The following is a 17,676-nucleotide window of genomic DNA, read 5'->3' as shown; positions in this document are numbered from 1 at the left end:
AGTTTCTGCTCCTTGTGACTAATAACCTTGGCTAAGTGAGAATAAACTTTGCATGTTCACTGAACACAGTGCACGCGTGCCATAAAATTGAACAACAAACACTTAAAAGAATCCATCCCTAGATAGTGGTTTATTACAACATCGTAACTATATTACTATGGTACTTAATGGTGAAAGACTGAAATCTTTTTCCTAGTATAAGGAACAAGTGTTCCCTTTGGCAGCACAGATACTGAAATTGGAACAATACAGAAATTAGCATGGCCTCTGTGCAAGAATGACATGCACATTCATGAAGCGCTCCATATTTTAAAGCAGGATGTGGTGGCACACCCATCAGTCAGGGTAATTAAATGAGGAAAAAGAAATTAATAAAAGTCATCTAAAAAAGAAAAAAGTACAACTACCTTTTTTTGTAGATGACATGACCTGATCTCTAAATAGACAAGCCCAAGGTATCCACCAAAAATCTAGAATAAGTTCAGCAAGGCTGCACAAAACAAGAGGAATGTGAGTTGTACTTTTTAATGTTTTTTGAGACATGCTCTGGTTGTGTAGCCCAGGCTAGCCTTGAACTATCAATCCTCCTGCTTTAGCTTCTAAAATGCTGAGATTATGGGCCTATGCTTCCACACTTGGCTTCAATGTATTTCTGTGCTCTTGACACGTATGTATGATGAGAAAATAAAGAAAACAAGCCATTTATAATGGCATCAGAAAGAGTAAGATGTTTAGGAATAAGTTTAACAAAAGAAGTACAAGATGTTTACATTGAAAAGCTATGAGAAGAAGCTTTCTCACTGAAAGAAATTGGGACCTAGGGCTGGAAAGATGGCTCAGAGGTTAAGAGCACTGGCAGCTCTTCCCGAGGTCCTGAGTTCAATTCCCAGCAACCACATGGTGGCTCACAACCATCTGTAATTTGTTCTGGTGCCCTCTTCTGGTGTGTAGGCAGAATACTGTATACATAATAAATAAATAAATAAATCTTAAAAAAAAAAAAAAAAAAAGAAGAAATTGGGACCTAGATAAACAGAAAGGTTTCCCATGCTCATGACCAGATGACTAGAGAGTGTTAAGATGGCACAGCTCTGGGGGCTGGAGAGATGGCTCTTCAGTTAAGAGCACTGACTGTTCTTCCAGAGGACCTGGGTTCAATTCCAAGCACCCACATGGCAGCTCACAGCTGTCTGCAACTCCACTTCCAGGGGATCTGACACCCTCACACAGACATACGTGCAGGCAAAACACCAATGCACAGAAAATAAAAAATAATTATTTAAAAAAGACAAGATGGCACAACTCCAAACTTCTACATATCCAGTGCGATGTCTATCGAGATGCCAGCAGCGGCGGCGGCGGCGGCGGCGGCGGCGGCTCCATTTTCATCTTCTTACTCTTTTTTTTTTCTTTCAGAAATTAGTGAGTTGCTTCTAACATTTATAGAGAGATGCAAGACTCAGAATAGCCAAAACTCTCTGGAAAATGTAAAAACCTGTCAACCCTATCAAAAAGCGGTAGGCAGCTAAGAGTTCAATTCCCCAGTACTCCATAAACTGGCCATGGTGGTGCACATATCTAATTCCATCACTCAGGAGGTAGAGGCCAGAGAAACAGAAGTTTAAGGTCACCCTCGGCTACATGGTGAGTTTGAGGTCAGCATGGGATACATTAAATTCTGGAGGAGAGAGTAGCAATCGCCTAGGGGTAGATATTAATGGAATGGAACCGGGTGTCCAGAAAGCCTTCCCAGTTCTTGTCAACTGATTTCCAACAAGGGTGTTAAAACTACCAGGGGGAAATAATTGTCTTTTAAACAAATGGTGCTGGGTCAATTGGATGGGTAACTTGCAAAATAATGAATGTGAACCATCTCATGCTGTATACAGCTAAATGGATCACGGTTCTAAAATCATAAAACTCTCAGAAGAAAACATAGGAATAAATCTTTGTGACGGTGAACAAGGGAATAATGTCTTAGATATGTCATCAGAAAACACAAGTAACAAAAAAGAGCCAGGCATAGTCTCACATGTCTGTAACCACAGCCTTGAGAAGTGGAAGTAGAGGGATCAGGAGTTCAAGGTCATCTTCAGCTACATAACAAGTCAGTCTGGACTACATGGAACCTTGTCTCAAAATGGAAACTAAAGCCGGGCGGTGGTGGCGCACGCCTTTAATCCCAGCACTCGGGAGGCAGAGGCAGGCAGATCTCTGTAAATTCAAGGCCAGCCTGGACTACCAAATGAGTTCCAGGAAAGGCGCAAAGCTACACAGAGAAACCCTGTCTCGAAAAACCAAAAAAAAAAAAAAAAAAAAAAAATGGAAACTAAAACACAGAATAGGGGTTGGGAGGGATAGGGCTCAGTGATAAGACTGCTTGCTGTGCGAGCATTAGGACCTCAGTTTGGAATCCCAGAATCCACATAAAAATCCGGGAATGGCCTTGTGCTCACAACCAGAGTGCTGCGACAGCACACACCACACACATACAATCCATGAAAGCAAAACAGCAGCTAACCTTTTAAAACATTTATGTGTGTGTCTAAGGATGAACTCTCACGCTGCCACCCACGTGTGAAGGCCGGAGACAAGTGCAGAAGTCCTAGTCCTTTTTCTCCCACCGTGGGGATCCTAGCAATTCGACTCGGCTTGTCAGGTTCACAGTCGCCTTAACCCACTGAGATACCTTGCCAGCCCTCTGTTTGTATTTTATATTTTAAATTATATGTACATTTGTGTGGGGGTGGTGCATGAATGCAGGTATTTGCAAAAAACAGAGGGCAGCAGAGCCCTGGGAACTGGAGTTATAGGTGGTTATGAACCACCTGACAAGGTACCGGAGGAGAACGTGGGTCCTCTGGAAGCTGTATGTGGTCTTAATCGCTGAGCTAGCTCTCTAGCACCGCTCCCCTTTAAAAAAGTCAGCTGGCGGCGGTGGTGCACACCATTAATCCCAGCACTCAGGAGGCAGAGGCAGGCGGATCTCTGTGAGTTTGAGGTCAGCCTGGACTAAAAGTTAATTCCAGAACAGCCAGAGCTACAAAGGAGACCCTAAGTCTTCTGACGGACAGCTTAACGTCCTAGCCTTCAAGTGTCTCCGTTTCCCTAACAAAGACTACAGGCATACACCACCCTCCTCTACTCAGCTTAGACTTCTTTAAAATTAAAAATGTCTATTCCATAAAGAACACTAGAACGAAATTAAAAAGCAACCTACAAACTGATGGGAAATATTTGTACATCATATATGATAAGGGACTTATAATTTGAATATATAAAGATCCTTATGACTCAATTTAAATGCCCAGTTAAAAAAAGGCACAATATTTTAACAAATATTTTCCTCTAAAGAAAAATAATATACAAATGTCCAATAAGCCCATGAAAAGATGTTCCGTATTATTACCCACTAAAGAGAAACAAATGAAAACCAGCTTGAGACTAGCAGTGTTAATGCTGAAAGGCGGATTGTAGTGATTGCTGCTATGACTTGTGAATGTAGAAAAAAAATAACAACCAAACAAAAATTGAACTGTGACTGTTACAGGGTGAACTGTACATTAGTGAACTATAACTCAGTAAAACCATTACAACTCCCTGGGCCCGCACACCACCACCACACAGACACTTATACTGAGATGTCACTTTTCGACTGTTAAGTTGGTGAAAAAAACTGCAACTCTCCATGACTGATGATTCGATAAAATAGTTCCATTTTAGAAAACTGGGGTTTAGTTCTTAAAAATGTGAACCAGAGTTACCATCTGACTAGCAATTACACTCACAGATACGTACCCCAAGGAAATGAAAGCGTGTGCACTTGAAACTTCTGTTTGGGCAGCATGGCTCACAATAGCTGGAAACAACCTCAAAGTTTGTGAATTGATGAGTGAATAAACCTATAGAGTGACATTTTAATATAACAAAGAACGAAGTCCCTGGTGTCTTATAGATACCATGCTGGGCTGTAAAGATGCCTCAGCAGTTAAGAGAGCTTGCTTTTCTCTTATTATTAATATTTTTCATTCTGGTGCATGGGTGTTTTGTCTGAGTGTATGTCTGCACCATGTGCATGCCTGGTGCCTGGGGTCCTAGACGAGGGCATCAGATACCCTGGAACTGGAGTTACAGATATTGCTAGCCACCATTTGGGTGCTGGGAATTGAACCCAGGTCCTTTGGAAAAGCAGCTAGTGCTCTTAACAGCTGAATCATCTCTCCAGTCCTGAGAACTTGCTTTTTTTGCAGAAGACCTGAGTTGGGTTCCCAGCTCCTATGTTGGGTGATTCACAACTGCCTGTCACTCCAGCTCCAGGGAATCTGATGGCTTTTTCTGACCTCTGTGGATACCCACACTCACATGCACACACACAGAGATTCATATACACCATAATTAATAATAAATCTAAAAACAACACTTATGATAAAAGAAAGAGGTCGGTTAAAAACTAAACACAAAGTCAGGAGGGGGGGGCGCACGCCTTTAATCCCAGCACTCTGGAGTCAGAGCCAGGCGGATCTCTGTGAGTCTGAGGCCAGCCTGGTCTACAGAGCGAGATCCAGGACAGGCACCAAAGCTATACAGAGAAACCATATTTCGAAAAACCAAAACAAACAACACTGAAAACAAAAACCACCATTTTGTGTGGTTATGCTCATCTAAAATGTTCAGGACAAGCAACTGCAGAGCCAGAAAATCACCTAGCAGCTTCCGGGGCTAAAAAACGGGATAGGGAGAGATTGCTGAGGATTTCTTTTGGGGCAGTGAAAATGTTCTGAAATTAGATAACAGTGACAGTTGTACAATTCTGTGACTACACTAAACAGCACAGAATTGTAATTTCTAAAAATGTGTTGTTTCCCTGCGAGCACACATGTGCACCCTGTATGTGTCTGGTACCCATGGAGGTCAGAAGAGGGCATCAGAGTCCCTGGAATCTGGATGGTTGTGAGCCTCAACATGGGTGCTGGGAACCAAACCCAGGTCCTCTGCAAGAGCAAGTGCTGTTAACCGCTGAGGCATCTCTCTACCCCCACAAAACTGTAATTTTAAAGGGCAAGTTTTATATGAATTGTATATCAAGTTTTTGTAAAATCATAACTAATAATGCAAAAATCACACACCAGAATAGCATTCTAGAGCCAAATAGTAAACAGAATGCTAGTTAAAATGAAATGTGACGCTGTATAAGTATCTGAAAATATGATTATTCTACAAATGTAGGCAATAAAAAAAATTCCAAATAATAGAAGGATGGTATGACTGCACTGTTGCATTTCACTGTGTGTTGTATCACTGTTATTGTGCGAGCCGATGCCCACGAAGCTGGAAAAGCATTGTTTGGGGGTATCTAGGAGATGCTCTTCTGGTAAGATCAGTAGATCAAGTAAAGAAGACCGGCCATTGCCAGTCCCTACCGTCATCCAGGTGAGCATCCTCCAACCCACAGAGGGAACAAAAGGGCAGCGAAAGCACACATCATCTCTGTTTGGGCTGTACCATCTACCTTCTCCTTGCTTAAACCAGGCTCTCCTGTGTTTCAGGCCTCTGGATTCAGAATGGTTACAGCACCAGTTTTCCCGGGTTTCAGCTTGCAGGTGGCAGATGGTGGGACTCCTTGGCCTTCATGGTGCTAGGAATCAATCCCAGAAGTCTCATCACGGACAGAGAAAGATAGACAGGTACATAGAGTGAGACTTCTGGTTCTTTATATCCCTGGAGAATCCTTACAGACACACTGAGTTCACAATTTATTCACTCCTATTTCTGAATATATTGTTAATTTTTAGTTTATATATGAGCAAAACACTACCCATCTTTCTCTTTTCCTTTGCTTTTTTTTTGGGGGGGGGGTGTTTTTGAGACAGAGTTTCTCTGTGTAACAGCCCTAGCTGTCCTGGAACTCACTTTGTAGACCAGGCTGGCCTCGAACTCAGGTCCTCCTGCCTCTTCCTCCTGAGTGATTAAAGGCGTGCACCACCACTGCTGGGCTCTCCTTTGCTTCTTATTTATTTATCTTTGTGCTGAAGACAGAGGCCAGGTCTCACACAGCTGAGCACTTGTTTTTCTACTGAGCTGCCTGTCCCCCAGATACCACCCATGGCTGTTTCTATTGGGTTGTCTGTTCTTGTTTAACCGTCATTTTCAAACAAATCACAGAGACTTGTCCAGTGTGGAAATATTTTTTCCCTCTTAGAACAAGATCTTGCTTTCCAAATTGATGAGTTTTTATGTCTAATGGACTTAGTAAACCTCAAAACCACTGGAACATCCCTGATGTCTGTATTTATTGAGTCAAAACAAGGCTGTAAATCAGTCCATTGTTAAGATGGCACAGGCCTGTTCACAAAGCTGACAGGACTCATGTGCAATGAGAAAGCGAACAGAAGTCTTTTATGACAGTCTGAGCTGTTGCATAAGTTTGACAGCACACAGAGTGAAGGCATCAGAGAACATTCAGGAAAAAACAAACCCAGTTCCTCTACTCTTACTCAACAGCCAACAGAAGAAAGACTTGTGTGATCAAATATTTGGGCTTTCTCTCACAGACACCAAACAAGTGATCCTTCCTGTAACAGACATTCTCTGATTCTGTTGTGTGCTGACCCTGGTTAGACCCCATGGGCTCAGTCCCCCATTCTGCTACCCTTCCCCACGTCAGGGGCTGTCGTGAGCCCCAGTGATTCTGTTGTGTGCTGACCCTGGTTAGACCACATGGGCTCAGCCCCCCATTCTGCTACCCTCCCTCACGTCAGGGCCTGTCGTGAGCCCCAGTGATTCTGTTGTATGTTGACACTAGTTGGACCACACGGGCTCAGCCCCCCATTCTTCTACCCTCCCCCATGTCAGCTCTGGTCTCCAGCCACAGGCTGTTTTATTTGTGTTTTTGACTTCAGACTTTACAGCCTCATTCTCCACTTTGGTTAGTCTTCTGGAGTAGCTCATAGAACTCAGGGAAACATTTAGGATTACTGGTTCACCACAAAAGTACCTATCAGAGACCATGACTTGTGGGCTTGTGTTCGTAATCCCAGCACTTGGAAGGCAGGAGCATTGCCATGAGTTGGAGGTTGGCTTGAGCTACATAATGAGTTCCATGCCGGTCTGAACTACACCTGTACTCACATGCACGTACTCATACACAGATGCACACATATACCCATAATTTAAAACTAATAAAAATAAATACTTAGTAAAGCAAATAAATACATAAAATTAAAATAAATAAAATTAAAATGAAGGGGCCATTGAGGTGGCCCAGCTAAATCCCAAGGACCCACAGAGTAGGAGAGGACCATCTCCAGCAAAGTGTCCTCTCTGACTGTTCGGGCACACACACAGACATGTGTTCATAGAAATAATAAAAACAGTGACAGATGTTAGGAAGGTTTCTGGCAGCACTCAGTGGTAGAGTGATTGCCTAGCGTGACAAAAGTCTGGATTCAGTTCCCAGCACCATGAAACAAAACAAAAATGAAAATCAGAGGCTTCTGATAAATAGCATCACATGAAGATGAGGGTTAAGTAAAGCACAGAGGAAGGGACGCAGAGCCTCCATACCCTCTCCACCTCTCAGCATCCCTGTGTTGGTCAGCTACCTGGAAGTTCTCCAAACAGACTGCTGGAGGTTTTATGGAGGCATCATTATACCAGGCTGATAGAGTCAAATACTGCCCACTGATGATCAACTTAACTTTCAGCCACTCTCCTAGTCCCCTGCTGGGAGATTGAGAAGTAGGGCTCATAAATCCCAACCCTCTAATCACGCCTTGGTCCAGACCAGCCATCATCCTGCAGGAATCCAGAGGCTGCCAACCACCATAATCACATTAGCATGTATGAGGCTCATCACTTTGAAGATTCCAAGGCTTTAGGAGTTGGTATACCAGGAGACACAGGAAGACTACATATATGTTGTATGATATCACAGAAAAGTAATTACTAGTATGTGTACATCCTAGAGACATTTCTTACCACAAAGGAAGGAAAGGGCTAACACTGAGCAGAGATCAGACTCTAGCAAATGTGTGCAACCCACGTGTGGGAAAGTATGTGAGGGCATTTTTTTTTTATTCTATCATTGCAGACTTGTACTCTGGGAGAAGGTATTTTTCATCTACAATAACTGTTTTGTGAGAAACATATATGTTGGGTATAATACCTATGGAATCCTCACTATTTTTTATTATTGTTCTTTAAATGTATGTGTATGAGTGTTTTGCCTGCATGTATGTCTGTGGACTACATGTGTGCCTGGGGATGCCACAAGACTTTCTAAAAAGAGGCCTGTTGGCTATCAGGGCATTTACTACAAATTCTTTTTAAATATAGGAAGTGAGTGAGCCTGGCCTGTCATCACATCCTCTCTGGGTGGCTGATGCAAGAGGATTACAAGTAAAGGTCTTCCTGGGCTACAGAGTGAGTTCAAGTCCAGCGATTTAGTGTGAGCCTGTGCCAAAATAAAAGCTGAGACTGGATGTAGTGGTCTAGGCCTGTAATATAACACTAAGGAGTTGGAAGCTGGAGGATTAGGAGTTCAGTCCATCTTTGATTAGATAATGATGCTGAAGCTAGCCTGGGCTACCTAAGACTCTGTTTCAAAAGCCAATAAATAAATGAAAAGTGAAAAATATGTGTGTGGGGGGGGGGGTATAGCTGAGTGGTAGAGCATTTGCCTAGGATGTGAAGCCCTAGGTTTAATCCCCAGGACCTCAAAATAATAAATAAAATTTAAAAGGCTGTGATTTTAATCATTGACTCTTTTTGTTTGTTTTTGTTTTTGCCTAAGACAGAGTCTCACTTTGTAGCCCTGGATGTCCTAGGACTAACTAACTATGTTGAGCAGGCTGGTCTTGAACTCACAGAGATCCACTTGCTTTTGCCTCCTGAGTGCTGGGACTAATAGTGTACACCACCACACACAGCAATCATTGGTGTTTTTTTTAAAATTTTCGTATGTATGAGTGTTTTACCTGCATGTATGTCTGTGCACCATGTGTGTGCAGTGCCTGTGGAGGCCAGAAGAGGGCGCTGAATCCTCTGGAACTGGAGTTACAGATGGTTTTGAGCTGCCATGAGGGCGCTGGGAAAGGAACCTAAGTCCTCTAAAGGAGCAGTGGTTGCTCTTAACCAATGAGCCATCTCTCCAGCCCCATCACTGACACTCTTAATGCCTATTTGTATTTCTCCACTCTCAAGTGGTTTGTGTCAAACTCTGTCTTCCCATCTGGCATGACTCGAGCCTGTTACTTTCAGGACTGATGGGCACAACAAACTTTATGAGATGATGAGAATAAACAAAAGAATTTTTTAGGAATATCCAAACCTGTATTGCAAAATAGGTTATATCAAAACTTACTGGGTAAGTCATAAAAATATATATTTGATAGTGAAAGTGTAAAATCCAAAGTGAAGTTACACAGCTGATGTCTGGGTTCACTTGGTCAGCTTGGCACAGCCTAGAGTCCTGAAAGAAAGCTCAACTAGGTCAGATAGACCTGTGGGCATGTCTACAGGGCTTGTCTTGATTATTGATTGATGCAGGAGGGCCTAGTCCACTGTGGGCAGCACCATCCCTAGAAAGCTAGTTAAGCATGAGCCTACGAGTCACCCAGAGAGCTAGCCAGTAAGCCATACCCCTCTATGGTTTCTGCTTCAAGTTTCAGTCCTGCTGTCCCTTGATGGATTGTGATCCAAGAGTAAGCCAAATGAGTTCTTTCCTTCTCTAAGTGGCGTTTTATCACAGAAACAAAGGAAAACTAGAACACCTGGTCTGGCTCTTGGATGGGTCAGACCTTAGCCTACTGTCCTTTCTTCCCATGGCAGAGACCAGGCTGCCATATCAGTCTTGGGCTATCTCTGGGCTTGTCAAGTATGCAATAGAAAATGAAGTTTCATTTCTAAAGTCACTTTTAGATTACTCTGTTATTCCCGGTGGAACATAATGTCAATTAATCGGATGGTTTTCTTTGTTTGAGTCCAAATGCTAAATTTATTCTAATTAAATCTAGCTAGGTCGTAGCCTGAGCAGCCCTTCTACTTCCTACAGTGTTCTTCTAGTGGGTGTGTTGTCTCTCTATGGTGAGCAAAAGGCACAGCAAACATTGACAGGGTCCCACTGGCAGTGGGTAAGAACTCCAGCTGGGCAGATGGCTGGCTGTGTGGGGAAACTGGCAGAGAGCTGGATGCCCCTCCTGAGCCACAGGGATGAGGCTGGGTAGAAGAAGGGCTAGTGCTTGGGGTTTCAACGTGTGGAGCCCCATGGGAAGCTGTTGCTCCCCTGCTATCTTTCCGAGTGCTGCCTGAGTCCAAAGGCCTGAGATCCACAGCACCAGTGTGTACCTTTAAGAACAAAGAGTGGGAGGGGCTGGGGATGAGGAAGTACAGACAAGAGATGCTTTTCTACTTCTGGGAGCAGGTGGAGAAAGGCTACAGAAGAGAAGTCTGTACTGAGGCATCAGGGCGGACAGTGTTTGCTTTGTGCATACAGTGCTAACCAGGGGCTCTTGGAAAACAAAGGCCCTGCCTGATTTCTTCTCTCCTCTGATCCACCGCTGTCAGTGTAACCCACACTCAGGCTTATGCCAGGGCTATGTTCACCTCCCACCCTCCTTTTCATGGCATGCCAAGGACACATAGATGGCATCTGCAGGATCCAACAATTGCAGAGGTGTGCCCAAGGTGCCCACCAGTTTCTTAGGCCCAAAGAATTCTTACTGTATAAAGCAAGTTCTGTGCTGTAGAAAGGTCAGGAGTCCACTTTAGGTAACAGGAGACTGTTAGCAAAAAAAATCTGAGCTTTTTTAAATTACATTTAAAAACTCTGTGTGTGTGTGTGTGTGTGTGTGTGTGTGTGTGTGTGTGTGTGTGTGTGTGCTGCACATGTGTTATGTGGGAAGGTAGAGGTTAGAGGAGTTTGTCCTTAACTTCTACCATGTGGGTTCCAGGGACCAAACTCAGGTCATCTGTCTTGGTGACAGGTGCCCTCACTCTCTGATCCATCTCCCTGACCCTTAAAGAAAAGGGGACTGTGCATGCCTGGCATGTGCTCTGCTGCTGAACTACATTCCCAGGCCTTGGGATGTGGACATATACTTATTTCCAAATGCCTCTGAACTATACTTAATGCAGTGCTGAGAACTGAACCCAGGCCCTCATGAATGCTAGGGAAACACTCTACCACTGAGCTATCTCCCCAATCCTAACACTTAACCTTAATCTAATAATCTAGGAAGGTCTCCCTCTATTATCTTCCATCTGTTCTTCCTTGGGATGCACTAGCCTCAAAATGCCTCTAGTCCAAAATCCATTCCCCCGCCTATCGATGTAAAATATGTTTCCCCTAATTATGCAGAGGAACTCTGGCCCAGAATTGATCAGTGTGAGATATTCAGTGTAGACTGCAAAGGTATGGCTCTCAAGTCAGGCAGATTGGCTCAGAAACCAAGATTCTTACGTAAGAGTCCAGAGATACTATCTGTAGTTCTGGAAGAAGAAACAAAGATATAAAGGGCATCACAGAGAACTAATAAACCTTGGCAAAACCTTGAAGCATTGGGGATATAAAAAGGAAATGTTGTTAGTATATGAGCGAGTTAAAAAGTTATTAGGGTTGGAAATGTAGCTTAGGGGCATTGGGTTCAAACCCCAGCCCAGAGGGGAGGGACAATGTGGTTTCAACAGATATTTACCATGTGCCAAACACTGTTCTAGACATGAGTACACCAAGAAAACAAAACAAAGTCACTGTACTCATTACTACAGTAAGAAACCTTGAAGACAGTGACTACCAGAGCAAATAGTTAGGAGTCTTAAAAAGAGATGCCTTGGGGAACAGGTTTGGAAGAGGGGAGCCACGGACAGAAGCGCGGCCTGGGGTTCTTTTTCCTTATGAGTCCTGCTGTGCACCTTGATTTAAAGTTTTAAAAATGTTCAGTTATTAACTTTTATGAACTGTATAGTGGGTTTTTTTGTTTTTTCTAGTTTTTTGAGATGGGGTCTCACTTTGTTACTCAGGTTGGCCTTGAACATAAGGTCCTCTTGCCTAAGCCTCCCAAGTGTGGGGTTTACAAAGGTGTGCCATCACACTCAGCGCCCCCCAGAGGTATACCATCACACCCAGTGTCTCCCCACCTGCCGTGTGTGTGTGTGTGTGTGTGTGTGTGTGTGTGTGTGTGTGTGTGTGTGTGTGACTGATGACTGAACTTAAGGACTTGCTTATGCCTAGTCAAGTGTTCTACCACCAAGTACCTCTAGCACCTCAAACCATTTATTATAAGAGTACTTGGTAGCAAGTGGGCATGTGGGTGACCACTCCCTCCTGTACATCTTCCCATGGTATGCCCTGAGATAGCCATCATCTGGGCTGGCCTGAGCAGATCAGATGACTTCTCTTTGCCTGTTTCTCTCTATCTGACACAAAGCTGCTCATGTAAAATTTCCCCAGTGTCCTAGAGGGACAGGATGTTGTTCATTGTGGGACTTCTGTAAGGACTTCAAGCTTCTTGGAAGAACACTGGTCAGGGCACAGGGTGGAGCTTGGTAGACAACGTGTCTACCATCAGGGATGAAGCCAGGTGGTGCAGTCTCTACCATCGCAAAGGCACCCAGACAGACACCAAATCATGACATTGCTTCCATCTGGATGGTACTGTGCTGCTGTTGATGGCATCTGTACTGCTCACTCATGGAAAGACAGGGTAATTTGCTGTCCTGGCTGGATTATTGCCACAGAAGCTTTCACAAGAAAGCATTTAATCCCTAAAGCAAGAAGGGCCTCCAAATGAGGTGCAAGGGCAATTATGTATTATAAAAGAAAGAAAAGAGGTAACTGTCGGGAATCAGGATGTAGTTAATAGGAAAACACTTAAAATACCTGCGTAACAGAACAAGGAAGATTGCCCGGGAGGTGAGCAGGTGCTCCTCTGTGAGTCCATGCACAGACAAATACAGATGCTTCGGGCAGTTCGGGTGGTACACACGTGTGCTGGGGTGGCACAGTGATGCTCTGGTAAATGTCTGACAGCTCCGGAGAGGAGAGCCTGGCTTTGCAGTGGTTACCAATTTCAATTACATAAATTCTTTCACCTTGGCCAATTTCAAGTTACCCCATTGAAGTCACTGGATGTGGAGCTGGGAGGGAAGCCGTCAGTTCTCAGTGGTGCCTGTTGGCTGCTAGGTTCAGTCAGGTTCCAGCACTGTGGTTCATTAAAAACCAGAGAGGCCCTAGGTTCCTCAAGTCATCTGCCCTTAGCCTCGTGGATGTTGCTTGGACTTTTATCCCAGAACCCATCACATCTTCCAAACAGAACTGCCCGTCTTGTTATGGAACTGTACCAAGAGTTGTGGCTGGCTTCCCAGACGTCCTAGGTCTCTCCAGAGGCAAACAAAGCATTGAGAGCCCAGGGACAACGGAAGTAAAGATGCAGAGAGCTGAAGACAGGTGGTTATTTGAAGCAGAAGCAGAGAGCACCCTGTCAGGAAGGGTGGGGTTTCCAAAACGTTTGGAGGACTGTGGGCTGGCCCCTGGCCCCTCTCCTCCTCTGATCCTCTTTTCCCTCGCACCCCCTCCTATTACATCATCTCCTAAGCCGGGATGATCCTTGGCCCAGGGAAACACCAAAGGCAGTGCAGTGTCCCAGCTGCGGAGTAGTCCAGCTGTTACATAGGAACGTTAGCACTTCCCCTCTGGGCTCTCCACACCGCCGCCCTCCCCCGCCCCCACTGTCTCTTCCCCAGAACTCCTCACAGAACCAGGTCCAGGTCCGTTTGCCCCTACACAGTATACCAGATTCTGAAATGGCAGGTTTTGCAAAAGGAGATTACTGGCAGGGTAGCCAAGCTCGTGAACTCAGATTTCAAATCCACTCCCGGGAGGGTGGGATTTGGGGCTGTTTGTAACCTCAGGTGTGGGGTAAGGTGAGCGGATTCTAATCAGGAGCTGATAAAACAGGTATTCCGGAACTGCGAGTAGGTGGTTTCCTTGTCACTTACGCCTTTGCAAAGTTCACACCACAGGAATTCTGGGACTGTCCTTTTGGTGTTGGGTTTTTTTCTTCCAAAATCCACACAATGGTTGGCAAGAGCATTGTTTATTCAGAAAGCAGCTAACAGGATGCTGCAGGCAAACTGCTGCCAGCCACGGGAACCTTTAGGCCGGCAGGAGGAAGGACTCCCTCACCTCTGACTGCCAGCCATCACCCCTTGGAAGTTAAGTGGCTGCCGTGGGTCTTTGGCCCTTGAATGAACCCTCCTACACCCACAGGAAGCCCTCCCTGGTTAGTCTTGGGGCGGGTGCTCTGAACTCCTGGCCTCCTTTTCCTCTCTCATTAAATCCTCTGTACTGGAGCCAGTGGGGCTAAAGCCAGGTCCCACGGGGCTCGCTGCTTATATGGAGAGGCCCCTTTAAGGAAAAGAGTACCAAATTACCACCATTCATTGACCGACCATCCGGGCCTTTAGAAAGGGCCTGTGCACATCATGGTGCCTGGAGCTGGAGCTCCATTAGATCTTACTAGGCAGTTCGAGAAGGAAAGCGAATGTTTGCAGGTGACGCAGGTAGTGGATCATCTCATCTGGGAGTGCCGCCACCACCTCCTCTTCCTCTCCCGCTTTGGATAAGGAAGTCTCAGAACTCTCTTTCCACTTCAATCAAGACTGACAATAGAATCCATTGTCCCCTCTTTCTAAGGGACTAACTTTATTCTCCCTGGCTTGATCAGAATAGACCAGTCCTGCCAGTAACGGAGACCTATGAAGAACCATTGTGGGTGAGAAGTGACCTCTAGTGGTCAGTCGCAAAGGTCACCCACTTTGGCTCTAAACAGTGCTCCCCTACCCCCCTCAAGTGGAGGAAGAATGTGGTGGCCAAAGCAGGTTTGGAGTTTGAGGCCAGCCTGAGCTACATAGTATGATTCTGGGAGGCCAGTCTGAGCTACCTAGTAAAACCCTGTGTCAAAGATAAGATAAAGGGGCCAGGAAGATGTGGGAGTGGATACAGTGCTTGATATATATGGAAGCCCTTTTTCAGGTTCCTCTTGACTTTATCCAGCAGGTCCGCATAGAGAGGATGAGTCAGACCATGGGCCTGAGTACAGATGTCTGAGATGGTCTGCACTTGGCTGTGCTGGGGGGAGGTCTTTTGCTCCACCCCTTGGCAGAGACAGTCAGGGCTCTTTGGAATAGGTTCCAGGCTATACTTTATTTTCCATCTGTTTATCTCCACAATCTAAATCCTTCTATCTAATATTTCCTGCTGCTCACACTCAAGAAAACTCTGGGGAGCTGTGGGGTTGGTGGGTAAACGCCCCTGAAATATACAAGTGTGAGGATCTAAGTGTAGATCCCCAGTACCCAGGTCAAAACCAGATGTGAAGAAGGCACCTGTCATCCAAGGGGTGGGTAGGGTGGGGAGACGGGCGTATCTGGGGGCTCCTTGACTAGCTAGTCTAGCCAAGACTCTGAGCTCCAGATTTAGTGAGAAATTCCGTCTCAAAAAAGAGGGTGAAGCTTGGCATAGTGACACACACATTTGATCCCAGTATGGGGGAGGGGTGCGAAGCAGGTGGGTCTCTATGAGTTTGAGGTCAGCCTGGACTACACAGTGAGTTCTAGGACAGCCATGGCTACATAGGAAGACCTTATCTTTAAAAATAATGAATAAATAAATAAATAAATAAATAAATAAATACAGGTGAAGAGTGATAGAGGAAGACATTTGATGTTAAAACCCGGCCTTCACACATGTGTGAACATATGCACTCACACACGTATATATCAGAGACAGAGAGAGAAAAGATTAAAATCATTTTCGCAGTCACTACTGTGCTATCTGCTTTGAGGACAGGGCATATGTATCCCGGGAACATTTGCACTTGGGTTTCTGAGTTACTAGTATTTTTGTTTGTTGATCTTATTTTTGTTTTTATATTGCCAGTAAAACCCAGGACTTTATGCATGCTGGGCGAGCTCTCCGTCACTGAGCCACAGCTGCCGTCCCGTCTTAGTTTTACCATCTTTAACCCAAGGCCCGTTAAGCCTAGCATCCTTCCATGGGAAATGGTAACTATCATGGGCGCCTTCTAAAAGGAGGCAAAGGTTGACTGAAAGAGCAGGTGTCAGGTGTAAGGAAAGGGTCAGCACGTGATTGGTACTCAGTAAAAATCAGTTCTCGGTCCTTCCTTCAGATCCAAAATTTATAGAGGCTGAGGAACGAAGGAAGGGATAGATCAGAGGGGAGGAACTGGTTTTGGTTTTTAGTGGAGGTAGGCTGTGGAGGGTAAGAGCCCAGGATGAGAGACCATCTCCCTAGGAAAATGTACACACACACACACACACACACACACACACACACACACACACACACACACACGCACGCACATCCTCACAGATTTGGCAGTTTTCCCAATGCTCTAAGCCCGTTTGTAGTAGTTTCAGAAGTCGCATCAAGATGGCTCGGCATGTAAAGGTGCTTGCTACCGAGCCAGAAGACCCGAGTTCAATCCCCAGGACACACATGGGACAACGAGAGAACACCTCACCTTCGCACATGAGGGGTGGCACATAGATGCCCTCCCCCTAGAAAAATAAATGTAATTTTTTTTAATTAAAGAAAAACTAAATACATCTGGAAAAGCATGTGCAGAGGGCAGTTTTCAATGGATTCGGATCCCCAGTTGGTCACTTAAGAGGTGTGTCCCCTTAGACAAGTCCCTTTCCTTACCTACACTCTCTCTTTACCTCTTAAAAGACACGTGAGGAGCTGAGGGCAGAGCTCAGCTGACCAAGCGATTGCCTAACCCGGGGTTTGATCCCCAGCCCTGCACAAACCAGGCGTGGTAGCCCACACCTGTAACCCCAGCACTTAGGAGCTGGAGGCAGGAGGATCAGAAGTTTATAATGGCGCTCGCTTTGGCAGTGTGTGTACAAAAAACCGGAGTGATAGCATGGCGCCTGCGCAAGGATGACGTACAGCTTTGTGAAGCATTTCGAATATTTTTTTTTTTTTTTTTTTTTTTTTTTTTTTTTTTTTTTTTGGTTTTTCGAGACAGGGTTTCTCTGTGTAGCTTTGCGCCTTTCCTGGAACTCGCTTTGGAGACCAGGCTGGCCTTGAACTCACAGAGATCCGCCTGGCTCTGCCTCCCGAGTGCTGGGATTAAAGGCGTGCGCCACCACCGCCCGGCATGCATTTCGAATATTTTTTAAAGGGAGAGTATCACAGCGATACTTGGCTACGGAGTGAACTAGAGGTCAGCCTAAGTCACGTGAGACTGGGTCTCAAAAGCACACGTGAGGAAGTCCCGGAAAGATGGCTCATCGGTTAAGAGCACTGGCCGCTCTCCCAGAGGATTAGCGTTCCCTACACAGAACCCATATGGTGGCTTGTAACTGGGTGTAGCTCCACTGCCAGGGGATCCAACACCCTCTTCTGGCCTCCCTGGGCACTGTACGCATGTGCTCCATAGGTGTATACGCAGACAAAATACCCGTACACATAAAATATAAAATAAAAACATTTTAAAAAAAAAAAAAACAAGTGAAGGTTAAACTGATGTAAAGTTGCCAGATACAGGATAAGATGCCTAACTACATTTGTATTTCAGAGAAACCATGACTTTTTTTTTTTAAGTATTAGTATATACCAAGTGTTGACTCTGTCATGAATTACCACATTAA

General features: G+C 45.0%; 1 non-coding gene across 1 annotated transcript; it reads left to right on the top strand.

Annotated features, from left to right (window-relative positions):
- The first annotated feature begins 208 nt into the window (after positions 1-208).
- Positions 209-312, top strand: LOC128123509 (U6 spliceosomal RNA). Its single transcript, XR_008222691.1, has one exon. It is a non-coding gene; the product is annotated as a U6 spliceosomal RNA (small nuclear RNA).
- The last annotated feature ends 17,364 nt before the right edge of the window (positions 313-17,676 follow it).

This window comes from Peromyscus californicus, unplaced genomic scaffold, assembly GCF_007827085.1.
Source record: "Peromyscus californicus insignis strain IS unplaced genomic scaffold, ASM782708v3 Scaffold_3__1_contigs__length_106647218, whole genome shotgun sequence".
Classification (NCBI taxonomy): Eukaryota; Metazoa; Chordata; class Mammalia; order Rodentia; family Cricetidae; genus Peromyscus; species Peromyscus californicus.
Note: the sequence above shows the minus strand (reverse complement) of the source record. Positions and strands in the feature narration are given on the sequence as shown.